The sequence below is a fragment of the Hyla sarda genome, chromosome 1, assembly GCF_029499605.1.
Source record: "Hyla sarda isolate aHylSar1 chromosome 1, aHylSar1.hap1, whole genome shotgun sequence".
Classification (NCBI taxonomy): Eukaryota; Metazoa; Chordata; class Amphibia; order Anura; family Hylidae; genus Hyla; species Hyla sarda.
In genome coordinates, this window is record NC_079189.1 from 266,543,372 (window position 1) to 266,571,307 (window position 27,936).

The 27,936-nt window shown below is 43.1% G+C and overlaps 1 protein-coding gene across 8 annotated transcripts in view; it reads right to left on the bottom strand.

The window, feature by feature from the left end:
- Positions 1–27,936, bottom strand: part of MPND (MPN domain containing) — a 358,148-nt gene that overhangs the window by 66,315 nt on the left and 263,897 nt on the right. The window lies entirely within an intron of this gene.

The window sequence follows — 27,936 nt, forward strand, 5'->3', positions numbered from 1 at the left end:
TGCCATTCAGTCTTTCAACTTTCCCACTGCTCCGGTATGATATGGGGTATGGAGTCCGAGGTCTGCTCCCACCATTTTTCAAAGTTTTTCTTGTAATATCCGCAATGACAGCCGGTCATTGGTCTCTTTCAATTACTTCAGGGACTCCAAATCTGCCTACCAGCTCTGTTAGTAGTTTCCTTACAGTAGTCTTTGCTGTAATATTAGTGACTGGGTAGGCTTCTGGCCATCCTGAGAACATGTCCACTGCTACTAGCACGTACTCAACTTTCCATTTTTGGGCAATTGCATGTGGTCAATCTGGATTCCCTGAAATGGGTAGCAGAGTAACTTCTGTTCTTCCAGGGTTACAGGTGTTGCAAATGTCACATTCGTTGACATATTGTTCAATTGGTGTTGTTATTTCTGGTGCAAGGTAGATTTTATTGATAGAAGTGATCATTTGTTTTTTTCCTCTGTGGGTTACTCCATGAGCCCATTGAGTCACCCCCGGGTAAAGGGCTTGGGGAAGACAAATCTTGTTTGCTTTTCTTCATACGCCGTCTGATCCACTGAATTTAGCTCCCTTTTTTCTCCCATATACTCTTTCCCTTGTCCAAGGCTTGAGTTTGGAACTGTTTCAGTGTCTTGAGTCTGGGGTTTTCCTTTTCCTCTTCTGATTCTTCTGATCCTTTCTTCTGTCTTCTTGTCACCACGCATACCCCTGATTCCTCTTCAGCAAGGGACAGTATTGCAGTCTTTTTTTAGCTGCTTGGTCTGCCAAGAAATTTCCTTTTGGCTTCTTCAGAAGAATCTTCCATGCGCTTTGACTTTGATGATTGCCACTTGCTTAGGCAATTTTAAGACTTCAATCAGGGTCCTGACAGCTTCAAAGTTCTTTATAGGGGTTCCACTTGCAGTCATGTACCCACTCAAGGCCCATTTTAATCCAAAGTCTAGCGCCACTCCATGCCCATAGGCAGAGTCTGTGTAGATGCTGGTGGTTTGTCCTTCCAAAATGTGGCAGGCTTCAGCTAAGGCAATGAGTTCCGCCTCTTGTGCTGAAACACGGGGAGGGAGTTGTCTTGCTTGCAGAACTTCGCATGGGCTAACCACAGAGTATCCTTTGTGGAAGTTGCCACTTTCATGAGCATATCTGGACCCGTCTGTGTGGAGAGTAAAGGTTGCATTGTCCAATGGTGTTTCTTGGACCGTTGGTAGATATGATGTCTCAATTTCCATAACCTCTAAACAATTGTGCTTAGGGTCACCGAGGTCTCCATTTTGTTCAATTTGTTTTTCTCCATCATCCCCCCTCGAGAGAGGATGCAGGGTAGCTGGATTCAGGATTGCGCATCTTTGACTTTATCCGGGGTCTTGTCCAAAAGGTCTTTAGAACAGGATCTAGTCTGCATGAGTAGTATACCAAAGGTCTCAATTTTTTTGCAAGGACTCCAGAGGCATGGCCCTTTGTTTCAGAGAGAAACAGATAAAACGGTAGTTCATAGTTCGGGGTTCCAAGTGCAGGAGCGGACTTAAGGTCTTCTAGGCGGTTCAAACACTGTATGGCTTCCCATGAAAGCGGTTGCTTCTGAGATATAGTTGGAATGGCATCATACAGAGGTTGCATCAGTGCTGAGGCATCCGGAATCCATTGTTGGCAGTATGTGATCATACCATGAAAGGCTTGTAGTTGCTTGACAGTTGTAGGTATAGGAGTCTCTTGTATGGCTTGCTTCCTGTCTTCTGCCAGGTGTTTAACACATTGAGAGATACAATGTCCTAGGAAGACTACTTTTTGTTGTGCCCATTAAACTTTTCCAAGGGACACCTTGTAGTTTATTGAAGCAAGGAAAGATAGTAGATCCAGTGAAGTGGTGGCACACTCATCTTGCGATGTGGCACAGAGTAAAAGGTCATCCATGTATTGAAGTAAAGTCCCATTATGATGGACTCCTACCCATGGATCCAGACAGGTGGATAAGGCTTGAGAAAAGTGATTGGGAACAATGGGAGTATCTAGAATTGGCAGCATTAATGGCACGAAGATCATGTACAATGCGGAACTTCTTAGGTTGTCCTTTTGGGGTCTTCTTCTTGACTGGAACAAGGAGTGTTTGCTGGGGATACACATTTGATTAAGGATCCATTCTTTAGAAGAGTTGTAATTTGTTCAGATAGAGAAGCTTCTTCATAGGCTCTTAGAGAATATTGGGGTACTTTTGGAATCTTGGCAGAGAGTTTTAAAAAGACCTTAACAGGTTGGACAAGCAAAAGTCCAATAACATCTGGGATTTGAATTTGTTGCAGGAAGACACTGGGTATAGTCTTTGTTGGGATGTTCATGACTATCAGCAAAGAGGCTTGCAGGACACATAAGTTCATCAGGTGTACGTGCTTGGGCTAATTCATGGAGCATCCCATTATCCTCATATTTATTGGTGGCTTCGAGGTTTAGGAGTAAATCTCAGATCCAGATTTTTGACAATTTCTATGTGAGACATTATTAGCTGGATTCTCTTGAGTTTTTCGGTTGTCGGGTTTTCATTGTTGATTCATCCTTGAGTGGTTTGGGTGTCAAAAGCGAGGTCCAGATTGTTGTCGGTCCATATTATGATGGTTTTGTGACATCATTGGCCTTACAGTGGCTGAATCCATTCAGTAGTCAGAAGGAAGAGGTTTGGATCTGCAGCGTCGCTGGACATGTCTGATTTTACCACATCTGTAGCAGTTGATGGTTCTGACGGGTGATATTCGAGGGGGATAATTTGGAACACTGTACTTAGCAGGAACGTTTTGGAACTGAGGGACATAATTCTGGACCGGGTATTGTGCTGTAGCATTAAGCATCATCGATGCATCTTGACAGATTGACGCATCCGAGCTCTTCTTAGTAGGTACCACTCCAGTTTGTTTTTCAATAGCTTTGACAATGAGTTAGGCTGGGTTCACACTACGTTTTGTCCCATACGGGAGCGCATACGGCAGGAGGGAGCTAAAACCTCGCGCTCCCGTATGTGACCGTATGCGCTCCCGTATGTCATTCATTTCAATGAGCCGACCGGAGTGAAACGTTCGGTCCGGTCGGCTCATTTTTGCGCCGTATGCGCTTTTACAACCGGACCTAAAACCGTGGTTGACCACGGTTTTAGGTCCGGTTGTAAAAGCGCATACGGCGCAAAAATGAGCCGACCGGACCGAACGTTTCACTCCGGTCGGCTCATTGAAATGAATGACATACGGGAGCGCATACGGTGACATACGGGAGCGCGAGCTTTTAGCTCCCTCCTGCCGTATGCGCTCCCGTATGGGACAAAACGTAGTGTGAACCCAGCCTAAGAGCTGCTTTGGTTCAAGTGTAACATATTCAAGCCTAGTGTCCGTAAGCCTTTTCTTGGTAGCATCATGGAGGCAAGTAACAAAGGTGCTAATGAAGAGTGTCTTATGGAATTTGCTTCCTAGGTCATAACCTTGATCCTGGAACAGATTAAGTAGTCTGGATAAAAACTTTTCAGCTGATTCCGTAGGTATCAGAGAAATTGGTGGAGCTTGAAGCTAGTCTGTCTCTGACCCAGGCTTGTAATTGTCGGCAGAATTCTATTCCAGAAGAGTATGTCTCCTCGTCCACGATAGCAGAACTATCAAGGCTGGCGGAAATGATTGGCCAGAAGGTGTTTCCAGTTTTGATAGACTAGATTATATAAATCCTTCCATACTGATGAATAGGTTTGTTGGATTCTTCTGTAGAAAGGGATTGGCTGTTTCTCTGGTTCAGAGAAACAGAGTCGGGCTACAAGATAATTTACTTGCACCGAGGTAAACAGAACATATTTATAAAGAGTTTCTGAAAGAGATTTCTCAGACCCTTTATTTTCACCACTATAGGTAAGTGATATTGGCATAGTTTGCGACGGACTGTGTTCACTGAAACTATGCAGGAGATCTCTGGAATCATCAGGCTGTATGGGCAAGAGTTTAGATGGCGTGGATCTGGGTAATCCATGTTGCAGGTTATCCGAATCATTATTTGGCATTGGGTGTTTAACCAAGAGGTTAGGTTTCTTGAGCAAGTTGACGGCATCCACCAGATCTTGGACCGTTTCGTATATTTTAGAGATAAGCCTGATTTCTTGCAATGTTGGTATTGGCTTGTGATGTTTAATACTGGACACTATTGCTTTGGCACAGATATTAGAAGGAAATCCAAAGAGTTCAGAACTGATGGGTGGAATGGCCAGAGCATTTGTCAACCAAAATTTGTCTCCTGATGCTAATCTCTGGTACACAAGTACACTGAACTGATATATCTATCTATTATATCAGCAGGACGCTAAAAAGCTACCAAGCATATGATAGAGAGGTTACTGGACTGACTGACAGCAGTACTTTACACAATAGTTATGCCTTGGTACTGTTACTGGCTGGCATGTCCCCTCAGCCAGTACACCATTGTCATCTAGTACGGTTACTCCGACTAATACAACACATATCTCTCTCTTAATTCAGTTATCAGGAATACATCATAGGCGGAAAAGTTACCAGATACACGCCTAATAACCAGAGATAATAATAGAAAAAATCTCCAAAAATTGACAGCACTTTTTTTCCATTGACCGTATCCACTGAGCAGATTTAAAAATGTCAAAAATCTAAATTAAAATCCTTAAAAAACATTCTCTGTATTCTAGAATGCCATGTCAGGTTTTTCCCTTCCGTGAAAAAAAAAATCTGAAGAAATCTTATTAAACAGTGCATTTCACATGTTTTGAAATGCCTAGGCTTGTGATAAGCGTTCCACAATATGAGCCAAAGAAAAAGGGGGGGTTATTGTTAACACAAGGCTGCATAAAAATTACAGGCAGATATTAACTCCCTACTGCCTCTACTCTTTGATTTTTTAACCAGCTACAGTCAAGCACCAACGGCTAGAACTCACAAATTAGACCACACTGCGGTAAAATACCCTGCCGCTAAGGTTTGTTTTAGAGGTTCGACAAGACCATCTGTTTGGCTTCTCAGAACCGTTAAATAAAAACTGATAAGAGCTACAGATTTATAAAATAAGCAGACTTACTGTGTCATGTAGGGTTGATCACGCCCCAGAGCGGTCCCAGATTCCTCTGGATCGTAAAAGCTGTCTCTCCCCCAGACTTAGTCTTCCCGGGAGTGTGGTCCTGAGAACAGATTATCTCACCCTCGGTTCGAAAATCCGAGTCACGGCACCAGCTGATAAGGATGGACCAAGGGGAGGCTTTCAAATGTGATTCACTGTGATGCTATATATTTTGCTAAGTGTCGACATAAGAAAATATACACCACACAGATGATGTTGGTATACACTCTTTCTTAGCAGGAAACTCAGCTGTTCCCCAAAGAGTTCTCTCTAATACAGGAAGTAAATTTGCTTTTTACATTCGAAAAAAAGAGGAGGGTTAGTTATGACATCACAATTAGCATGTTACTTTTTGATTGGTTGTTTAATTATTGTGTCCGTATATATTAGCATAGCTAGTGTCCATTAATTTCTTGGCAGAAATTTCTGTTCGTCAGATATTTTGTCTTTCTACTCCTGCATGGCATCATGGCAAGGTCTCAATCCGGAGTCACGAGCATATTGCAAGCTGATGTATATGGGTTAAAGGGTAGGTAACAGATCTTTTTTTGCAATGGCATATTAGTATTTGTACAGTGGTCCCTCAAGTTACAATATTAATTGGTTCCAGGACGACCATTGTATGTTGAAACCATTGTATGTTGAGACCATAACTCTATGGAAACCTGGAAATTGGTTCTGATGCCACCAAAATGTCATCCAAAAATAGGAAAAAGTGAGGATTAAAGAGAACTTAGTAGACCACTAATACAGATAAAGCAAGTCCTTACATATAAAAGTAAGAAAGATCTGCTGGAAGCTGTAAATCACTGATTATGTAGAGGACAGGAGCTTCTTCAGGGTCCTGTACAGAACACGCAATGTCCAAAAAAAGTAAAATGGAGCCATTCCCACCTGGTGCCCAAAGGAGCAGCTAACTGTGGCACAGGCAAAGTGTAATACAGAACATGTAGTACCACCCTGTACTGTAGGGGGCGCTACCAGACAGCCAGTCAGTGCATACACTTCAGTAATACAGGTGTTTTACCAGTAAAATGCCCAATGTAATTGGTCAGATCTTCCAGCCATTGACATGTTTCACAGATCTGGACTGTCCGTACCATTGTATGTTGAGTCTGGTTTCAAGTTACAATAGCCTCAACATATAATAGTTTCAACATACATGTTGAGGCCATTGTAAGTTGAGGGATCACTGTATATTGATCAGTCATTAGAAATATAAGGGTCATCCCTATCTCTAAGCTAGGATGTTATTACCCACAGTACCCTTAGTGCAGGAAATGATAGTTTGGTAAATTTGTTATTACATTGTTGAATGAGCTGAAAGTAACACATGTTGCAGTTTTATTCTTCCATTCCAGATCCAAACGCTGAACCAGGAAGTCACAATCTGCAGAGTTTGTCCTAGTGAAAAGACACGTGAGAGGGCCGCTGGAACCTAGATTTGAAGGTCCTTATCAGGTACTACTGACAACTCAGACTTGAATGAAACCAGAAGGAAAATCAACATGGATACGCACTGCAAGAGGGTTCCTACACCATGCTCCTGATACATATAATTTTTCGTATAAGTGGAGTGCAAACCCAGCAAATCAATCCGACTCCACCACACTACTGGGCAAACTTGACAATGACCCAAGAGTTGAATCCCACGTTTTGATAACTCTTCCAGTGCTTAAGTGACTACCTTTAACCCCTTAAGGATGCAGGGCGTATCCATTGACGCCCCCATTTCCAAGTCTTTAGGGACTCAGGGCGTATGGGTACGCCCTGCGTTCTTCCGGCCCCTGAAGCTCGCTGGGCAGGGACCGGACTGGGATGCCTGCTGATATCGTTCAGCAGGCCTCCCGCCATATCGCCCAGGGGGGTCCTGAGGTCAATTCAGGTGTGCGATTTGCGGTTATTCCGGGTCAATCGGGTCTCTAGTGACCCGGAAAAAAAGGGTGAATGGGGCTGTCCGAGACAGCCCCATTCACCCTTACTCAGCAGGAGTGAGGTGGCACGAGTGCCGCCTCACAATCACGTGATTGATCGGTCGGAACGACTGACCAATCACGGACCTGTTGGGGACTGCGATCTGTCCCTGGTCCGGCACGGGGTCCCCTCAGTATCTTTGGTGGAGACAGGAGCAACAGGATGGGTGCCGGCGGCATGATACAGCGGCAGTGGTCCCGGCGGCAGGATACAGCAGGAGGTGAGCCCTGTTCACCTCCTGCTGTTGCTTAGCAACAACTCAGCATGCTGGGAGTTGTAGTTTTGCAACAGCTGGAATTCCAACTACAACTCCCAGCATGCCCTTTGGTAGTCTGTGCATGCTGGGGGTTGTAGTTATGCAACAGCTGGAGGCACATTTTTTCTATGAATAAGTGTGCATCCAGCTGTTACATAACTACAACTCCCAACATGCACAAACTACCAAAGGGTATGCTGGGAGTTGTAGCAGTGTGCTTCCAGCTGTTGCAAAACTATAACTGTCAGCATGCCCTTCGGCTGTCAATGCATGCTGATTGTTGCAGTTTTGCAACAGCTGGAGACACATTGGTTGTGAAACAGTTTGTTACCTAACTCAGTGTTTTGCAACCAGTGTGCCTCTAGCTGTTGCAAAAATACAACTCCCAGCATGCACTGAGAGACTGTACATGCTGGGAGTTGTAGTTTTGCAACAGCTGGAGGCACACTGGTTGCGAAACACTGAGTTAAGTAACAAACTCTGTGTTTCGCAACCAATGTACAGGGTACATTCAAACGGGCAGGTTTACAATGAGTTCTGCTGTAAGTTTAAGTTTGGCAAATTTTCCACCGCAGCTCAAACCCCCATCGAGAAACCCACTGTAAACATCCGCCTGTGTGAATGTACCCTAAAAACACTACACTACACTACACTACACAAAATAAAAATGAAACACTACATACCCCTACACAGTCCCCCCCCCCTCCAATAAAATAAATATAAAAAAAAGTCTTGTACTGCACTGTTTCAAAAAAAGGGGGGCTCCAGCTGTTGAAAAACAACAACTCACAGTATTGCCGGACAGCCACTGACTGTCAAGGCATGCTGGGAGTTTTGCAACAGCTGGAGACACCATGTTTGGGAAACACTGCCGTAGGGTATTTTTGCGGCGGATTCAAGTCCCCAATCTAGGCCTCAAATGCACATGGTGCTCTCTCGCTTCGGAGCCCTGTCGTATTTCAAGGAAACAGTTTAGGGCCACATATGGGGTATCTCCGTACTTGGGAGAAATTTGTATTACAAATTTTGGGGGGCTTTTTCTCCTTTTGCCCCTTAATAAAAGGTAAAGTTGGGGTCTACACCAGCATGTTAGTGTGAAAAAAAAAAACATTTTTACACAAACATGCTTGTGTTGCCCAATACTTTTAATTTTCACAAGCGGTAAAAGGAAAAAAAGACCCCCAAAATTTGTAACGCAATTTCTCCTGAGTACAGAAATACCCCATATATGGGTATAAAGTGCTCTGTGAGCACACAACATGGCTCAGAAGTGAGAGCGCACTATGTACATTTGAGGTCTAAATTGGTGATTTGGTGGTTGATTTTACAGCGGTTCTGACATAAACGCAAAACAATAAATATGTGACCCCATTTTGGAAACTACAGAATGTAAAAAGGGGTATAGTGTACAGGGGGTACAGGTGTTTGACAAATTTTCGGTGAAGTTGAATGTGAAAAAAAATGGTGTTACTCTACATTTTTCATTTTCACAAGGGAGAATAGGAAAAAAGCCCCTCAAAATTTGTATCCCCATTTCTTCTGAGTAAGAACATACCCCATATGTGGCTGTAAAGTGCTCTGCGGGCACACTACAATGCTCAGAAGAGAAGGAGCGACATTGGGCTTTTGGCAAGAGAAGGTGTCTGAAATTGAAGGCCATGTGCGTTTACAAAGCCCCCATAGTGCAAGAACAGTGGAACCCCCCCCTCCACATGTGACCCCATTTTGGAAACTACACCCCTCACGTAATGCAATAAGGGGTACAGTGAGCATTTACGCCCCACAGGTGTCTGACAGATTTTTGGAACAGTGGTCCGTGAAAATGAAAAATTTTATTTTTCATTTGCACAGCCCACTGTTCCAAAGATCTATCAAATGCCAGTGGGGTGTAAATATTCACTGCACCCCTTATTAAATTCTTTGAGGGGTGTAGTTTCCTTCCAAAATGGGGTCACATGTGGGGGGGGGTTCCACAATTCTGGCACCACGGGGGGCTTTGTAAACACAAATGGCCTCCCACTTCTGTTTCAACCAAATTCTCTTACCAAAAGCCCAATGGCGCTCCTCCTCATCTGAGCATTGTAGTTCGCCAGCAGAGCACTTTACATCCACATAAGGGGTATTTCCATACTCAGAAGAAATGGGGTTACAAATTTTGGGAGGCTTTTTCTCCAGTTACCCCTTGTGAAAATGAAAAATTTGGGGTAACGCCAGCATTTTAGTGAAAAAATCATTTTCACGTCCAAATTTAGCAGAAATTTGTCAAGCACCTGTGGGGTGTTAGGGCTCACAGTACGCCTTGTTACGTTCCTTGAGGGGTGTAGTTTCCAAAATAGTATGCCATGTGTTTTTTTTTTTTGTTTTTTTTTGCTGTTCTGGCACAATAGGGGCTTCCTAAATGCGACATGCCCCCCAAAAACAATTTCAGCAAAATTTGCTTTCCAAAAGCCAAATGTGACTTCTTCTCTTCTGAGCATTGCAGTGCGCCAGTAGAGCACATGACATCCACACATGGGGTATTTCCATACTCAGAAGAGATGGGGTTACAAATTTTGGGGGGCATTTTCTCCTATAACCCCTTGTAAAAATGTAAAATTTGGGGGAAAACCAGCATTTTAGTGGAAAAAAATAATAAATTAATTTACAATTCCGACTTTAACGAAAAGTCGGCAAACACCTGTGTGGTGTTAAGGCTCAACAGACCCCTTGTTACGTTCCTTGGGAGTTGTAATTTCCAAAATAGTATGCCATTTCAGAAAAACTCACTCTCCAAAATTCCATTGTCGCTCCTTCCCTTCTGAGCCTTGTAAAGCACCCACAGAGCTTGACATCCACATATGAGGTATTTCCTTACTCGAGAGAAATTGGGTTACAAATTTTAGGGGCCTTTTTCTCCTTTTACCTCTTTCTCCTTTCAAAAACTGCGTCTACAAGAACATGCAAGTTTAAAAAATGAAGATTTTGAATTTTCTCCTTCACCTTAGTGCTATTCCTGTGAAACAAAAAGGGTTAACACACTTTCTGGATGTCATTTTGAATACTTTGGGGGGGGGGGGGGTGCAGTTTTCATAATGGGTCATTCATAATGGGGTCATTTCATAATGGGTTCACCCCGCAAATCCACTTCAAAACTGAACTGGTCCCTGAAAAATTCAGATTCTGAAAATTTTGTGAAAAATTTGAAAATTGCTGTTGAACTCTGAAGCCCTCTGATGTCTTCCAAAAGTAAAAACATGTCAACTTTATGATGCAAACATAAAGTAGACATGTTGTATATGTGAATCAATATATAATTTATTTGGAATGTCTATTTTCCTTACAAGCAGAGAGCTTCAAAGTCAGAAAAATACTAAATGTAAAAAATGTTCATGACATTTTTGAATTTTTCACCAAGAAAGGATGCAAGTATCGCTGGAAATTTATGTTAAAGGAGAACATGTCACGAAAAAACGAACTGAATCAAATTCAGTAAGAGCATCCCAGAGTTATTAACCCGTAAATGTACGTCCAGATTTGGTGGTACTTAATGCACCAGGACATACATTTACGTCCTTTACATGAGGCGAGCACCGGACTGGTGCATCAATATTACGAATACATTTTTTTTTTGGTTCACATATACAATATGCCTACTTTATGTTTGCATCATAAAATTGATGAGTTTTTACTTTTGGAAGACACCAGAGGGCTTCAAAGTTCAGCAGCAATTTTCCGATTCTTCACAAAATTTTCAAACTTGATATTTTTCAGGGACCAGTTCAGGTTTAAAGTGGATTTGAAGGGTCTTCATATTAGAAATACCCCATAAATGACCCCATTATAAAAACTACACCCCCAAAGTGTTCAAAATGACATTCAGTCAGCGTTTTAACCCTTTAGGTGTTTCACACGAACAGCAGCAAAGTGAAGGAGAAAATTCATAATCTTCATTTTTTACACTCACATGTTCTTGTAGACCCAATTTTAAAATTTTTACAAGGGGTAAAAGGAGAAAATTTTTACTTGCATTTGTAGCCCAATTTCTCTCGAGTAAGCACATACCTCATATGTCTATGTAAAGTGTTCGGCGAGCGCAGTAGAGGGCTCAGAATGGAAGGAGCGACAAGGGGATTTTGGAGGGATTTTTGGGGGGCATGTTGCATTTAGGAAGCCCTTATGGTGCCAGAACAGCAAAAAAAAAAAACACATGGCATACCATTTTGGAAACTAGACCCCTCGGGGAATGTAACATGGGATAAAGTGAGCCTTTATACCCCACAGGTGTTTCACGACTTTTGCAAATGTAAAAAAAAAAAATAATAATAATTTTTACCTAAAATGCTTGTTTTCCCAAAAATTTTACATTTTTAAAAAGGATAATAGCAGAAAATACCCCTAAAAATTTGAAGCCCAATTTCTCCCGATTCAGAAAACATGCCATATGGGGGTGAAAAGTGCTCTGCTGGCGCACTACAGGTCTTGGAAGAGAAGGAGTCACATTTGGCTTTTTGAAAGCAAATTTTGCTCTGGGGGCATGCCGCATTTAGGAAGCCCCTATGGTGCCAGGACAGCAACAAAAAAAAAAAACCCACACGGCATACCATTTTGGAAACTAGACCCCTCGACGAACGTAACAAGGGGTTAAGTGAACCTTTATACCCCACAGGTGTTTCACGACTTTTGCATATGTAAAAAAATAAAAAAAAATTTTTGCCTAAAATGCTTGTTTTGCCAAAAAATTTACATTTTTAAAAAGGGTAAAAGCAGAAAATACCCCCGAAAATTTGTAACACAATTTCTCCCGAGTACGGCGATACCCCATATGTGACCCTGAACTGTTGCCTTGAAATATGACAGGGCTCCAAAGTGAGAGCGCCATGCGCATTTGAGGCCTAAATTAGGGACTTGCATAGGGGTGGACATAGGGGAATTCTACGCCAGTGATTCCCAAACAGGGTGCCTCCAGCTGTTACAAAACTCCCAGCATGCCTGGACAGTCAACGGCTGTCCGACAATACTGGGAGTTGTTGTTTTGCAACAGCTGGAGGCTCCGTTTTGGAAACAGTGGCATACCAGACGCTTTCATTTTTATTGGGGAGGGGAGGGGGGCTGTGTAGGGGTATGTGTATATGTATTGTTTTTTTACTTTTTATTTTATTTTGTGTTAGTGTAGTGTAGTGTTTTTAGGGTACAGTCGCACGGGCGGGGGTTCACAGTAGTTTCTCGCTGGCAGTTTGAGCTGCGGCAGAAAATTTGCCGCAGCTCAAACTTGCAGCCAGATACTTGCTGTAAACCTCCGCCCATGTGAGTGTACCCTGTACATTCACATTGGGGGGGGGGGGGGGGGGGACATCCAGCTGTTGCAAAACTACAACTCCCAGCATGCACTGACAGACTGTACATGCTGAGAGTTTTAGTTTTGCAACAGCTGTAGGCACACTGGTTATGTATCACTGAGTTTGTGACCTAACTCGGTGTTTCACAACCAGTGTGCCTCCAGCTGTTGCAAAACTACAACTCCCAGCATGTACGGTGCATGGTGTACATTGACTGCTGAGAGTTGGAGTTTGCAACAGCTGGAGGCACACCGGTCGTGAAACACTGAGTTAGGTAAAAAAAAACCTCTAAGTTTCACAACCAGTGTGCCTTCAGCTGTTGCAAAACTACAACTCTCAGCTGTCACCGACAGCCAACGGGCATGCTGGGAATTGTAGTTATGCAACCAGCAGATGCACCACTACAACTCCCAGCATGCACTTTAGCTGTTTATGCAAGCTGGGAGTTGTAGTTATACAACAGCTGAAGGTACACTTTTCCATAGAAAAAATGTGCCTCCAGCTGTTGCAAAACCATAAGTCCCAGCATGCCAATAAGGGAATGCTGGGAGTTGTGGTGGTCTGCCTCCTGCTGTTACATAACTACCGTTCCCAGCATGCCCTTTTTGCATGCTGGGAGCTGTTGCTAAGCTCACCTCCAACGATCCACGCCGCGCAGGTCAGTCCCTCGTCGTCACCGCCGCTGCTCCTGGGGCCCCGATCCCAACATTGACGCCAGGGATCGGGGTCCCCAGCACCCGGGGTGCACGTCCCGCACCCGCTCACGTCCTCCAGAAGAGGGGCGGAGCGGGTTGCGGGAGTGACACCGGTAATCCGGCCGACGAATCAGGGCGATTGTGAGGTGGCACCAGTGCCACCTCACCCCTGCAGGCTCTGGCTGTTCGGGGCCGTCAGAGACGGTCCCGATCAGCCAGTAATTCTGGGTCAATGGAGACCCGATTGACCCGGAATCGCCGCAGATCGCTGGACTGAATTGTCCAGCGATCTGCGGCCATCGCCGACATGGGGGGGCATAATGACCCCCCTGGGCGATATGCCGGGATGCCTGCTGAACGATTTCAGCAGGCATCCGGCTCCGGTCCCCAACCGGCTAGCGGTGGGGACCGGAATTCCCACAGGCGTATGGATACACCCTCGGTCCTTAAGGACTCGGAATGCAGGGCGTATCCATACGCCCTATGTCCTGAAGAGGTTAAATATACATAGTGACCCAATCAAATTGATACATTGTTAAAATAAAATGCTGTGTATTCCATTCCATTAGCTCTGTGGCTGAATGCGGAGTCACTCTTGTCACTTCCCAGGACTTCTTGAACTGCCATGTCAAATGATCATGGCGCATGATAACACACATAACACAGGTCATAGTGAGAAGCAGCAGTCTGAAAGCCCGTGAGAGGCTAAAGGGTTAATGCACATATGCTAGCATTTCTCCTGCGGTGTTGCTATCAGTGTGTGAAGAGTGGGAGAAGAGGGTTGCATTGACAATCCAACACAATGGGCAGTACATTGAACACATTTTATAAGTGGTCAGAAACTTGTAAATAACTCATGAAAGAATAAAGTTACGTTAAAAGCAAGCACATCTTTGTTTTTCTTGTGAAATTCCCAATAAGTTTGATGTGTCACATGACCCTCTTCCTATTGAAACAAAAGTTGGATTCAAAATGGCCGACTTCAAAATGGCCGCCATGGTCACCACCCATCTTGAAAAGTTCCCCCCTCACATATACTAATGTGCCACAAACAGGAAGTTAATATCACCAACCATTCCCATTTTATTAAGTTGTATCCATATAAATGGCCCACCCTGTATATTTACATACCTTTTTTTAATCCCACGCCCACTTGGATAACGCTCCCGAAAAACCGGATATAATCGAAAGGTGCAGTGACGTTAGTGAGGCCGGAAGAAGCACGCGGCTGTGCGCGAAAACGGCTGTTAGCCTCTGAGCACCCTCATCCATTCGTCTCTCGGCACAACGGATAATCCGGAATACAGATTTCCAGTAGAACGGTGAGTGCAAGTGATTTTCTCTCCAGCTATTATAATATATATATATATATATATAATCGAATGATAAATATGTAGAAAAATGTAATAAATAATAATAATAGTTATATGATCATGAGGTTCTAATTGGGGTTATTTGAAAAGGGAAGAGGTGTTACAGACCAATAGATAGTTTTTTGTTATTTTAATTTAGTTTTGTGCTCTGTATTGTTAGGCGGTCACTAGTATTGTACACCATACAAGGAAGGACGGCAAATTCGGTGGCCTCATTTAGTCCCCTGGGGGTCAAAGGGCAAAGTCGAAAGATCCAAAACATCTCACGTTTCACGAGTTCCTCGAATCTGTTGGTACATTCTTCCTTCATCTGATCGATTGGATAAATCCTTATCCGATCCATGTGTCCTGCATGTTTCTCATGACAGTAGCGAGAGATGCTGTGTAAGTAAGTAATATTTGCCCTGTGATTGTTCAGTCTATAGTGTAATTCTTGAGTGGTACGGCTGACATATTGTTGTCCGCAAATGCATTCTATGACGTATATAACGTACTTTGAATGGCAGTCCATATGATGTATAATAGTAAAGGTTTCTCCTGAGGTATTACTTGTATGTTTTTTTTTGCCTGCCTTGATAGTGCTACAGCAAAGGCATCTTTTTCTGTTGCATTTATAGACTTGATTTTCTTTTTTCCATCCCATTTCTCCTTTTTTCTCCTTCTTTCTATTTTGCTGTTTCAATTTGCTCGGTGCTAATATAGATTTCAGCGTTGGAGCTCTCCCGAATGTAATGTTTGGGCCAGGAGGTAGGGGTATTCGCAAGGACCTGATCTGCCTGCAGGATGTGCCAGTGTTTTTTCAGAATAGTCTTAATGGAGCTATGTGCCAGGTTATAGGTTATAATGAAATGTAAATGTGGAGCCTAAGGTGAGTAAATTGAGTGGAATACTTCTGTTCTAGTACAGTTTTTCCTTAATCTCTTAAACGGACTATAAGGGATATTTGTCTTCCATTTTTTAAAATGGGCACTATTAAAAGCAAGGTAACTATTTGAGTCTACCTTCTTAAAATACGTGGCCGTAAGTATTTCTGATTCATGTGAGATTTCCACTTCCAAATATTCTATTTTCTCCATTGAATGATGGGAGGTGAGAGAGATTCCCCATGGATTATTGTTAATCGCCTCAACGAATGAGTGTATGAGGTCTTGGGGTCCACTCCAAATGAAGAAGAGGTCATCAATATACCTTCTGTATATGATGACATATTTTCTATATAATTCATGGGAGGTGATGAAGAGCTCCTCAAACCTACCCATCATCAGATTAGCATGCGACGGTGCCACCCTCGTGCCCATCACAGTACCACAGGTCTGATGGTAGGTGGCACCATCGTAGCTAAAAAATTGTTGGTGAGAATTAGCTTCATGCAATCCAGTAAAAACTGTTTTTGAGGGATAGGGACAGATGGGTCACTGCTTAAAAAATCATTGACACATGCCAGTCCAATTTGCTGTTGGATGTTACTATACAGCGAGGAAACATCCATGGTGATAAAAACAAATTCCGGTTTCCACTCAATATTTCTTAAAAGAAGAATAAGATCATCTGAATTTTTTTTTTTTAAACTTGGCAAGGTCTACACATAATCCTGTAATATGAGGTCTAAGAACTGGGAGATGTTCAATGTATGACTATTAATGCCCGAAATGATCGGGAGTCCTGGAGGGGGGTTTTAGCATCCTTGTGCACTTTTGGGAGATGGGATTGTCGATAATAAGGAATCTTTTTTTCTTCTTTGGTTATTATTTTATTGTTATAAGCCTCTTCTATTAGAATTTTTATTTTAGTCTGCAGGCTTAGATAGGGATCTACTTCTAATCCGTAGTAATTGGCAGCTTCCAAAATATTCAGTGCCTCTTTAGGATAATCACTGTAATTCTGAATGACAATGCTGCCCCCTTTATCCACCAACCTGATTACAATGTCAGGGTTGTCTTTAAATGCCTTTAGTGCCTGATGTTCTTTCTTCGAAAGTTTTCCTTCTTTATGTCCAGATGTTTTGGTTGGTAAGCGTTTCAGGTCATTTGCTACTAAGTCATAAAATGACTTTATCATGTAGCCCTGATTATATATTGGATAAACCTTTGATTTGTTTCTGATCGCCGGATTCCTGGTAACAGGACTTGAACCATTTCCTTGGTTGTATCTGGAGTATGGTCTTCAGGGTCATTATTCTTCTACTGTTCCAAATAGTTCTGGATAATAAAGTGCCTGTGCAATGTGATTTTCCTTGTAAAATGATGTAAATCTAAAAATAATGTAAAATTGTCAGGTTTATGTACTAGATAAAAAGATATACCTTTATTTAGTAGGTGCGTTTCATAGGTGGTTAGCACATGGTTTGATAAATTAAAAATCTTCATTTCAGAAGATTTTGTGTCTTTGGTCAGGATGGGATCTCCCAAGGCCTCATTAACTGGTATTTACTTTTTCTTTTCTTTCTTTTGTTTCTCCCTCCTCGGACTCCACGTTTGTGTTTTCCCTTTTTTTTTTTTTTTCCCGGTGTGAAAAAGAATTCTATTGTTTTCTGTTTCGCTTTCGTTTTTTTCTGTTCCTCTAAAAAAACCTCCTGGGGCTATGATTTCACAGTGTTTGAGAAATGGAACTGATCCAGAGTTATCGATAATAGTGATGTTCCCAACTTTATTGGATATTGTGGGTGTGCTATGACGATTCAATTGTTCCTCTGTTGCAATATCTGGCGTCGTAGACTGTGGGGATCCATCATGTGTGGTGAAAACTGAAAGCTCATTTAGCTGTATGTTTTCTTGTTTTGGAGAGGGAGATAATTGTAAAGAGGTGGTGTTCATATGTTCAATTTGGTCGATCCCATCCAGTTTCCTCTTGTAGCCTGTCAATAGTGCTTCTTATTTCTAGAATTTGTATTTTGGTCTGGATCGGGGTGGCTGGTAAGTTAGCTCCCATTAGGAGATGATGATGAGCAGACTTTCTATTTCATCTTGTGTGGGTGGGTTGGTCTTTTTTGATTTTTTTCACCTCAGGATCCAGGGTTCCTGGTGCGTTTGGGAGCTAGTTGCTGTACTGGGATCATCTTTTGATAAATCTTTTGGTGCTCAATTTGACCTTTTAGTGGTGGATTATTTGGTAAAGGATTTTTTATTTGTTGTCTTGTTTCTTTGGGCTCTAAGTTGTCGAATGAGGTGATTTCTCGATTTTCTCTATATTTTCTTAGAGTCTTGATGGTGTTTCCCCTTTTTGTATTGATGAAGGTTTTGGAGTTGTAAATTTTTCCTCCCCATTAGGTCATCATTTATGTGATATTGGCGTGGCGTTCCGAGGTCACCCGTATGGGTCTCTATGTGAGGGCTGGGATGTCTTATATCTGGGTCTCCACTATGTATGGTGAGTTGGTTTGATTTGATCATATTTTTTATTATATTTATATTTTATTGATGTTCTTGATTAGATTTTTTTATTCCATGTCCTATATATTCCTTCCTTCTTATCATCTCTATTACGTTTTAGTGGCTTTTTTTTTTGTCTATATGAGACGGGGTGTCATACGAGGTGTGTTTTGTCATATTCAATATGATTTGCGTGGCCATGCAATTGTAGGATAATTTGTTCTTTCATTTGTAATTTTAGTGCGAAGTGATGTGCGTTTCTTACATATGTTGCAACATAATGTGTGAACATTCTGTTAAAACATCATCCCATTCTGATACATATTCGATATCATTTTTAAAGTAGGGTCAAAAGTTAATCTTAAGCCTCGTGGAGATAAACGCTCCTGCATATAGATATTTAAGAGATCAATATCTGTACTGTGCCTCAGTTCATCTTCTAATAGATCCTCTAGTTTATGAAAAAGTACAGTCATAGATCGGTATTCAGAGTCTGTAGAGATCATACCTCTTTCAGCGGTACGTTGCTGTTGATTGAAGAGGTCTGATATCAGTCTCTCTCGATTTTCCAATCTGGTGTTGAAGTAATCCATGGTCACTTGGTTGTAGAAAGTAAAATCAGGGAGATGTTTTAGGCAAAAAGATTGCAGCCACTTGTTCCTGGTCTCACTTGCTGAAGGGACCTACCGGGAGTCTGTCTGAGCCCCATCCAGGGAAATGTTTAAAAGAAGAAAAGGGAACAAAAGAGGGCGCTATCTAAGTGCCGTTACTGTGGTCAGTCGAAAAGAGTAAATTATGGTGAGGAAAGGTGGAGTGGGATGGGCATGCTCACCTTTACTGTTGAGCTACAGGCACAACACTGGATAACGCATTAGAGTGTATAATACACTGTCAATTGATCAGATAAAGGAAGAATGTACCAACAGATTCGAGGAACTCTTGAAACGCGAGATGTTTTGGATCTTACAACTTTGCACTTTGACACCCAGAGGACTAAATGAGGCGACCAAATTAATTTGGTAACCACTCAGCTACATAATAAACCCTTGAGCACCATGCCTTCCTTCCTTGTATGGTGTACAATACAAGTGACCGCCTAACAATAGAGAACACAAAACAAAATTAAAATAACAAAAAACTATTGATTGGTCTATAACACCTCTTCCCTTTTCAAATAACCTCAATTAGAACCTCATGATCATATACCGTATTTTTCGCCATTTAAGACGCTCCGGCATATAAAAATAGAGAAAAGAACCGATGGGCACCACCTCAATAAAGATAGGGTGCAATAGACTGCAATGAACTATAGACCCAGAAGAAAAGAGAAAGCTAGCAGCCCTATATACATTGCACACCACAAATAGTCAATATGTTCCAAAAAATATATAAATCTTTATTTCTCTCAAAACAGACAGATGAGTACATACAATTAAAAACAGTTAAAAACACATAATCCAGAAGCGGAGGAATATAATCCTACTACGCCCACCCTGCAGTGGGTACACATTACCCTAAGATGTGAACCAGTCCCGGACTAATAGAACACAAACCAATATATGCAGCAAATTCTAGAGATTGTACCAATAAGTAGCACCTGGCAAATATAAATATAATATATAAAACGCCTAGCAGCCTAGAGGCTGCTAGGCGTTTTATATATTATATTTATATTTGCCAGGTGCTACTTATTGGTACAATCTCTAGAATTTGCTGCATATATTGGTTTGTGTTCTATTAGTCCGGCACTGGTTCACATCTTAGGGTAATGTGTACCCACTGCAGGGTGGGCGTAGTAGGATTATATTCCTCCGCTTCTGGATTATGTGTTTTTAACTGTTTTTAATTGTATGTACTCATCTGTCTGTTTTGAGAGAAATAAAGATTTATATATTTTTTGGAACATATTGACTATTTGTGGTGTGCAATGTATATAGGGCTGCTAGCTTTCTCTTTTCTTCTGGCTCCGGCATATAAGACGCACCCAATTTTAAAGGAGGAAAATCTAGAAAAAAAAGATTCTGAACCAAATACTGTAGTAAAATATTTTATATCAGTATAGTTCCCCCACAATAGTTGGCAGTATAGTTCCCCCACAATAGTTGGCAGTATAGTTCCCCCACAATGGTAGGCAGCTCCTCCCCCCCTCCCCCCACAATAGTTGGCAGTATAGTTCCCCCACAACAGTAGGCAGCTCCTTCCCCCTCCCCCCCACAATGATTGGCAGTAGAGTTCCCCCACAATAGTTGGCAGTATAGTTCCCCCACAATGGTAGGCAGCTCCTCCCCCCCTCCCCCCCACAATGGTTGGCAGTATAGTTCCCCCACAATAGTTGGCTGTATAGTTCCCCCACAATGGTTGGCAGTATAGTTTCCCCACAATAGTTGGCAGTATAGTTCCCCCACAATGGTAGGCACTGGCAGCTCCCCCCCACAATAGTTGGCAGTATAGTTCCCCCACAATGGTAGGCAGCTCCCCCCCCTCCAAAATGGTAGGCAGCTCCCCACCCTCCACAATGGTTGGCAGTATAGTTCCCCCACAATGGTTGGCAGTATAGTTCCCCCACAATGGTTGGCAGTATAGTTCCCCCACAATGGTAGGCACTGGCAGCTCCCCCCCACAATGGTTGGCAGTATAGTTCCCCCACAATGGTTGGCAGTATAGTTCCCCCACAATGGCTGGCAGTATAGTTCCCCCACAATGGCTGGCAGTATAGTTCCCCCGCAATAGTAGGCAGCTCCCCCCCACAGACATACAGCTTCCAGCCATATACAGTGTATGGCTGGAGGCTGTATCTCTGTGTGCTGCCCCCACAGTGATCCGGTCACCGCTCCTCTGGCCCAGTGTCACATCTACTGCTATGGCCTATGGACCATAGCAGTAGGTGCCGGGACCGGAGGAGCGGTGACCGGAACGCTGAAGATTACACACCGCCGGTCACTCACCAGGCCCCGGTCGGCGTGCGTCTTCCTCCGGCGCCTCTATGGTTGTACGCACGGGACGTCACTGAGGTCCCGTGCGTACAACCATAGGGAGGCAGAGGATCGCAGGAAGACCGCAGGAGGACCGGAGGAGGACGCGCATCAGCTGGGGAATGGTGAGTGACCCGCGGACAGCCTTATGTCCCGAAAAGATTTTTCGGGACATAGGGATGTCCGGCATAGGAAAACCTATGATTTTATCTGCCCGGGCCGGCTCCTGTGTGCGGCTGCAGGCGGGGGCCGGCCAGAGCAGGTAAAAACTAATACTGTATATTAAAAACCAGGGGGCCTCCAGCTGTTGTGAAACTACAACTACCAGCATGCCCAGACAGCCTTTGCCGGTCCGGGCATGCTGGTAGCTGTAGTTTCAGAACAGCTGGAGGCCCCCTGGTTTTTAGTATACAGTTATTAGTAATTCACTTGCCCGACACCCGGAACTGTATGTTCCAGGCATAGGGCAATAAACATAGCCGGTGTGAGGTGAAAAATTCACCGGCGGTCATGAGGCTGCTGCGGGTGGGGAGCGGGTAGTCAGCGCTGTACCGCACCGCCGCAGCCTCTGTACTTACAGCTGACTTCCCGCTCTCGCCCGCAGCAGCCTCGGGCGTATATTCGCCGTATAAGACGCACCAACTTTCCCCCCCACGTTTTGGGGAAGAAAAAGTGCGTCTTATACGGCGAAAAATACGGTAACTATCATTATTATTTATAAAATTTTTCTACATATTTTATCATTCCATTTTATATATATATATATATATATATATATATATATATGTATATTTTATATATATATACATTTTTCAGCACATTTTTTATCACCCTTTCAATGAAAACAACTCCTTTTTTGAAAATCATATCTCCCTTCATCCTAGCGACATAACCTCCCCTTCAATTACCAAAGGGTCACACCTCGTATGACATCTCCATTAATTATCAAAGGGTCACGCATTATCATTTATTTTATCATTTTTAATTGTATTATTTATTACTACCTTTTACCTCTGCATTTCAAGATCCCCCTGCTTTACCTTAGCAGCCCGAAAAAAACTGCACGTCAGATTTGTTAAAAATTTTCTCCTGACAAAACAAAATATCTTATACCGATCACCTCTGCTCATCTTTGTGCCTATCCAGAGCCGATGCAATCGAGCCGGCATCCAGTGTACCAACCAACCAGCTAAAGCTCATGCGAGCGGTGTAAACATAAGGCGCAGCAAAATAGTGATTATTACAGACAGACCAATTATCATCGAGCCATGTGCTTCATGTAAAAAAAACACCACCAATCCGCTGCCTCTGTTTTATGAATGAACAGCTTTTACCCTCCTTACATACTCAGTTTAAACAGACGGCATAGCCAATCAGTGTTTACCTCGCCAACCAATCACCATCTACCTATGTACTCTATGTAAAAAATCATCATCACCTTGCCATACCAAATATCCGGCACAGTGACTATTATAGGAGGACCAATCATAATCCAGCCATGTGCCCTATGTAAACAAACCACCACCGATCCGCTGTTTCTGCCGTATGAATGAAGAGCTACTACTTTCTTTACACATTCAGTGTAAATATACAGACGAGCCAATCAGCGCTCACTTCATGAACCAATCATTCACCTACGTACTCGATGTAAAAAATCATCATCAACATGCGATTCTGCCGTATGAACTAACAACAATCGATTTATTTATATCACCGGAGCCCGATATAAGAAACCGGAGTGGCACACAGTTTGTGGATGTCAAATAGTCTACCGAACAACATATATGAACACAGAATAACACTCCACACAAGTATCTTTATTGTATTTTTTGTCCTTAAAAAGCTTTTCTATTATATGAATGTACCATTTGTTATCTGTGCCGGTATACCTCTTCCGGTTCTGAGATTACATCACTGTCATTCACTCTTTCCGCACTTTTTTAAATTGTTACATGTAATGAAGTTGTATCTATGTACATGAATTGATGAAGCGAAGGACCCCTCGTGAAACGCATAGTCTTTTAGGCTGAGTAAAGAAAAGAAGCATGCAATATTCCACGCCTCCTGCTTCCTTATTGTCCCATATCTTCCTTTGGGACACAGGAGAATTACCCCAAGGCGCCCAGATCTGCATCCATCTTTTTGCACGCCCGACCTGAGACCTTGATGTCCAGGCCCAGCACCAGCTCTTTGCTTCTAGTTATTTTGATTGTGATCCACATGCAGCGAGTGGAAGATTTACTAGTGTGCATGCACTCCTTTACCTTTTACTTACAGCGACTGTGATTTATACACACTTGCTAGCCTCATTGCTAGTAGTGATGTCCAGTTCATGAGTGATCCATTATTTTGATTTTGATCCATGAACCGGATGATTCAGTTCACCAGACTAAATGAATCGTTTAAAACAATTCAGTTCCGTATAGTATACAGGGGTGCATAGTGTACCATTGTATACTATACAGGAGCCGGGAATCCCTTCACTATACTGACAGGACTCCCTGCTCCTATAGCCCCTTTGGGTGGTATACAGGATATACAGCTATCTATAGCTGTATATACTGTATACAGAACACGAGGTCCACTTACCTCCCTTGCTCCCTGTCGAGTCTGTGTAACTCTGCCCCCTAGTGATGACATTATTAGGGGCGGAGCTACAGACAGGAGCCAGACTGGTAAGGGTGTGAGGCACTGTTCACATTGTACGTTTTGTATAATGTGAACAGACCCTTCTGCCAGTGTCTTTCCAGACAGGGAGACTCCAGCTGTTGCCAAAGGCTGTCTGGACATGATGGGAGTAGTAGTTTTGCAACAATTGGAGGCTCTCTGTTAAGTAAACCAGCAATGTGTATAGTGTATACACATTGCAGGCTCACTGTAAGTTCTTACTTGGCAGTAGATATACAATGTATATCTACTGCTCAGTATCAGCTGTTCTCTCGGATCTGTAGCCGCAAGCACAGCTGAGTCCCGATCTGTGCACGCTGCACTGGAAAATGCTGTATGACTGCGGAGGGGAGTAGGGATGCTATGTATCACTCCTTCTCTCCAAGGATGCTGAAACTATGGTGTTTTTGCTTATAAACGTCAGAATCTCAGAATTGCTGCGATTTGGGAAAACTGCCAGTTTGGCGTATTGCATTTCCCTGCTAACATCTGGCCGCAGCATTTTTCCCACGGAAAAACACCATGCAGCCGTTTTGGCGTTTTTAGGCAAAATGACCCCCCCCCCCAAAAAAAAATAAAAAAAATCAAAAGTGGATACTAAGCCTTAGGGCTTTCTAGGGTGTGTTGTAGGATTAATAGTGTAGTATTTCTCTTCAGCTCTCCTTATCCAGAGATTTTCTTCTGGTCAATTGTGCAGTTCCCTTTTCTTTTGATTTGGGAACCTCCTCAGTCCACCTGGGACTGACAGACTCAGTGTTGTGGGGGGAATATTTTATCAGTAATAGTAAGCAAAAGTTAAGTTTTAATTTGTGAACACTCCTGTGAATTTATAGTTTTTTTTAGTGTTAAACACATTGGTCTCTTATTCTGACCAGACCTCGGTAACAAGGGGTACTTGGTCAAAAAAAAACGTTGGGAACCACTGGTCTAAAAAGACATTCTTTGTTGCCCATATAACCAATCAGAGCTTAGCTTTCTTTTCATATTTTGTTCTTAGAAATTGTAAGTTGTTCTGTAATTGGTTGCTATGGCAACAAAGTCTTTCAAATCTGCCCCTATATATGGTCTAAGAAGTGCATGTGAAGCACATTTTTATGTATTAACCTCTTAAGGACCCTTGACGTATGCATACGTCATGACACCCTGGTACTTAAGGACCGGTGACGTACGCGTATGTCATGGAGAACTCCGTCCCGCGCCGGGCGGGGATCGGACCAGGATGCCTGCTGAAATCATTCAGCAGGCATCCTGTGCAAATGCCCAGCGGGGTCATCAGACATGTCGACGATCGCAACAAATCGCAAGTAAATTTACACTTGCGATTTGCGCGATACCAGGTCATTACGGGTCTATGGTGACCCGGTGACCCGGAATATAAGGGGGATCGCGGTTGTATAAGACATCTACAATCCCCCTGAAGGGATAGGAGTGAGGTGGCAGGGGTGCCACCCCACCTATCCCTGCTTTTGGTCGCCAGAAGCGACGACCAATAGCAGATTGGGGGCGTGGGGGTTAACTTTCATTTTCCCCGTCCTGCCCACCCACAATAGGCGGGGCAGGATGGGGAAACAGACAGGGACCGGGCGCCGAAGATCCACTTTCCCATCCAGAGGCAGCGGCGACGGAGATCGGCGGGGGACGGAGATCAGCGGGCGACGATGTCGTACGACTGGATCCTACGGAAGCCGGAGAGTTGCCTAGCAACATCTGAAGGGTACAGTTTGAGACCACTATACAGTGGTCTCTAACTGTAGCCCTCCAGATGTTGCAAAACTAGAACTCCCAGCATGCCCAGACAGCTGTTTGGGCATGCTGGAATATGTAGTTTTGCAACAGCTGGAGGGCTACAGTTCGAGACCACTATACAGTGATCTCCAAACTGTATCCCTCCAGATGTTGCAAAACTACAACTCCTAGCATTCCCAAACAGCTGTTTGCTGTCTGTGCATGCTGGGATTTGTAGTTTTGCAACATCTGGAGTGCCACAGTTTGCAGTGTTCTCTAAAACTGTAGCCCTCCAGATGTTGCAAAACTGCAAATCCCAGCATGCCCACACAGCTGTCTCGGCATGCTGGGAGTTGTAGTTGTGTACCTCCAGCTATTGCATAACTACATCTCTCAGCATGCCCTTCGGTGATCAGTACATGCTGGGAGTTGTAGTTTTGCAACAGCTGGAGGCACACTGGTTGGAAAATACTGAGTTAGGTAACAGAACCTAACTAAAGGTTTTCCAACCAGTGTTCCTCCAGCTGTTGCAAAAGTACAACTCCCAGCATGCACGGTCTGTCAGTACATGCTGGGAGTTGTAGTTTTGAAACAGCTGGAGGTTTGCCCCTCCCCCCCATGTGAACGTACAGGGTACAATCACACAGGCAGGTTTACAGTAAGTTTCCTGCTTCAAGTTTGGGCTGTGGCAAATTTTTCGCCGCAGCGCAAACTCCTAGCGGGAAACTCACCGTAAACGCCAGTACGAATGCACCCTAAAAACACTACACTAACACATAATAAAGGGTAAAACACTACATGAACACCCTCTTACACTCCCCCCCCCCCCCCCCCCCAATAAAAATGAAAAACGAATTGTATGGCAGTGTTTCAAAAACGGAGCCTCCAGCTGTTGCAAAACAACAACTCCCAGCATTTCCGGACAGCCACTGACTGTCCAGGCATGCTGGGAATGTAACAGCTGGAGGCACCCAGTTTGGGAATCACTGGTGTAGAATACCCCTATGTCCACCCCTATGCAACCCCTAATTTAGTACTCAAATGTGCATGGCGCTCTCTCACTTCGGAGCCCTGTCGTATAAGGAAACAGTTTAGAGCCACATATGGGGTATTTCCATACTCGGGAGAAATTGTACTACAAATTTTGGGGGGCTTTTTCTCCTTTTATCCCTTATGAAAAGGAAAAGTTGGGGGCTACATCAGCTTGTTAGTGTAAAAAAATTTAAATGTTTACACTAACATGCTGATGTTGCCCCATACTTTTTATTTTCACAAACATTAAAAGGAAAAAAAGACCCCCAAAATTTGTAACGCAATTTCTCCTGAGTACGGAAATACCCCATATGTGGGCATAAAATGCTCTGTGGGTGCACAACAAGGCTCAGGAGTGAGAGCGCACTATGTACATTTGAGGCCTAGATTGGTGATTTGCACAGGGGTGGCTGATTTTACAGCGGTTCTGACATATATGCAAAAAAAGAAATACCCCCATGTGACCCCATTTTAGAAACTACACCCCTCATGGAACGTAACAAGGGGTATAGTTTGCCTTAACACCCCAGAGGTTTTTAATGAAAATTCTTCAAAGTTGGATGGAAAAAAAAAAAAAAAAAAATTTTTAGCTAAAATGCTAGTGTTACCCTATATTTTTCATTTTTACAAGGGAAAATAGGAAAATAAGCCCCCCAAAATTTGTAACCCCATTTCTTCTGAGTAAGAACATACTCCATGTGTGGATGTAAAGTGCTCTGCGGGCAAACTACAATGCCCGCAGTGTGTTTACAAAGTGCCCAAAGTGCCCATCATTTACACATCCAAATTTAACGAAAAGTCGTCAAACACCTGTGCGGTGTTAAGGCTCACTGGACCCCTTGTTACGTGACTTGAGGGGTGTAGTTTCCAAAATAGTATGCCATGTGTTTTTTTTTTTTTTTTTTGCTGTTCTGGCACCATAGGGGCTTCCTAAATGTCCCCCAAAAAACATTTCAGAAAAACTCACTCTCCAAAATCCCATTGTCGCTCCTTCCCTTCTGAGCCCTCTACTGCGCCCGCCGAACACTTGACATACACATATGAGGTATTTTCTTACTCGAGAGAAATTGGGTTACAAATTTTAGGAAGATGTCACTCCTTTTACCCCTTGTAAAAATTCAATAACTGGGTCTACAAGAACATGCCAGTGTAAAAAATGAAGATTTTGAATTTTCTCCTTCAATTTGCTGCTATTCCTGTGAAACACCTAAAGGGTTAACAAATCTTTTGAATGTCATTTTGAATACTTTGAGGGGTGCAGTTTTTTATAATGGGGTCATTTGTGGGGTATGTCTAATAAGAAGGCCTTTCAAATCCACTTCAAAACTGAACTGGTCCCTGAAAAATTTAGATTTTGAAAATTTTTTGAAAAATTGGAAAATTGCTGCTATACTTTGAAGCCCTCTGATGTCTTCCAAAAGTAAAAACATGTCACCTTTATGATGGAAACCTAAAGTAGACATGTTG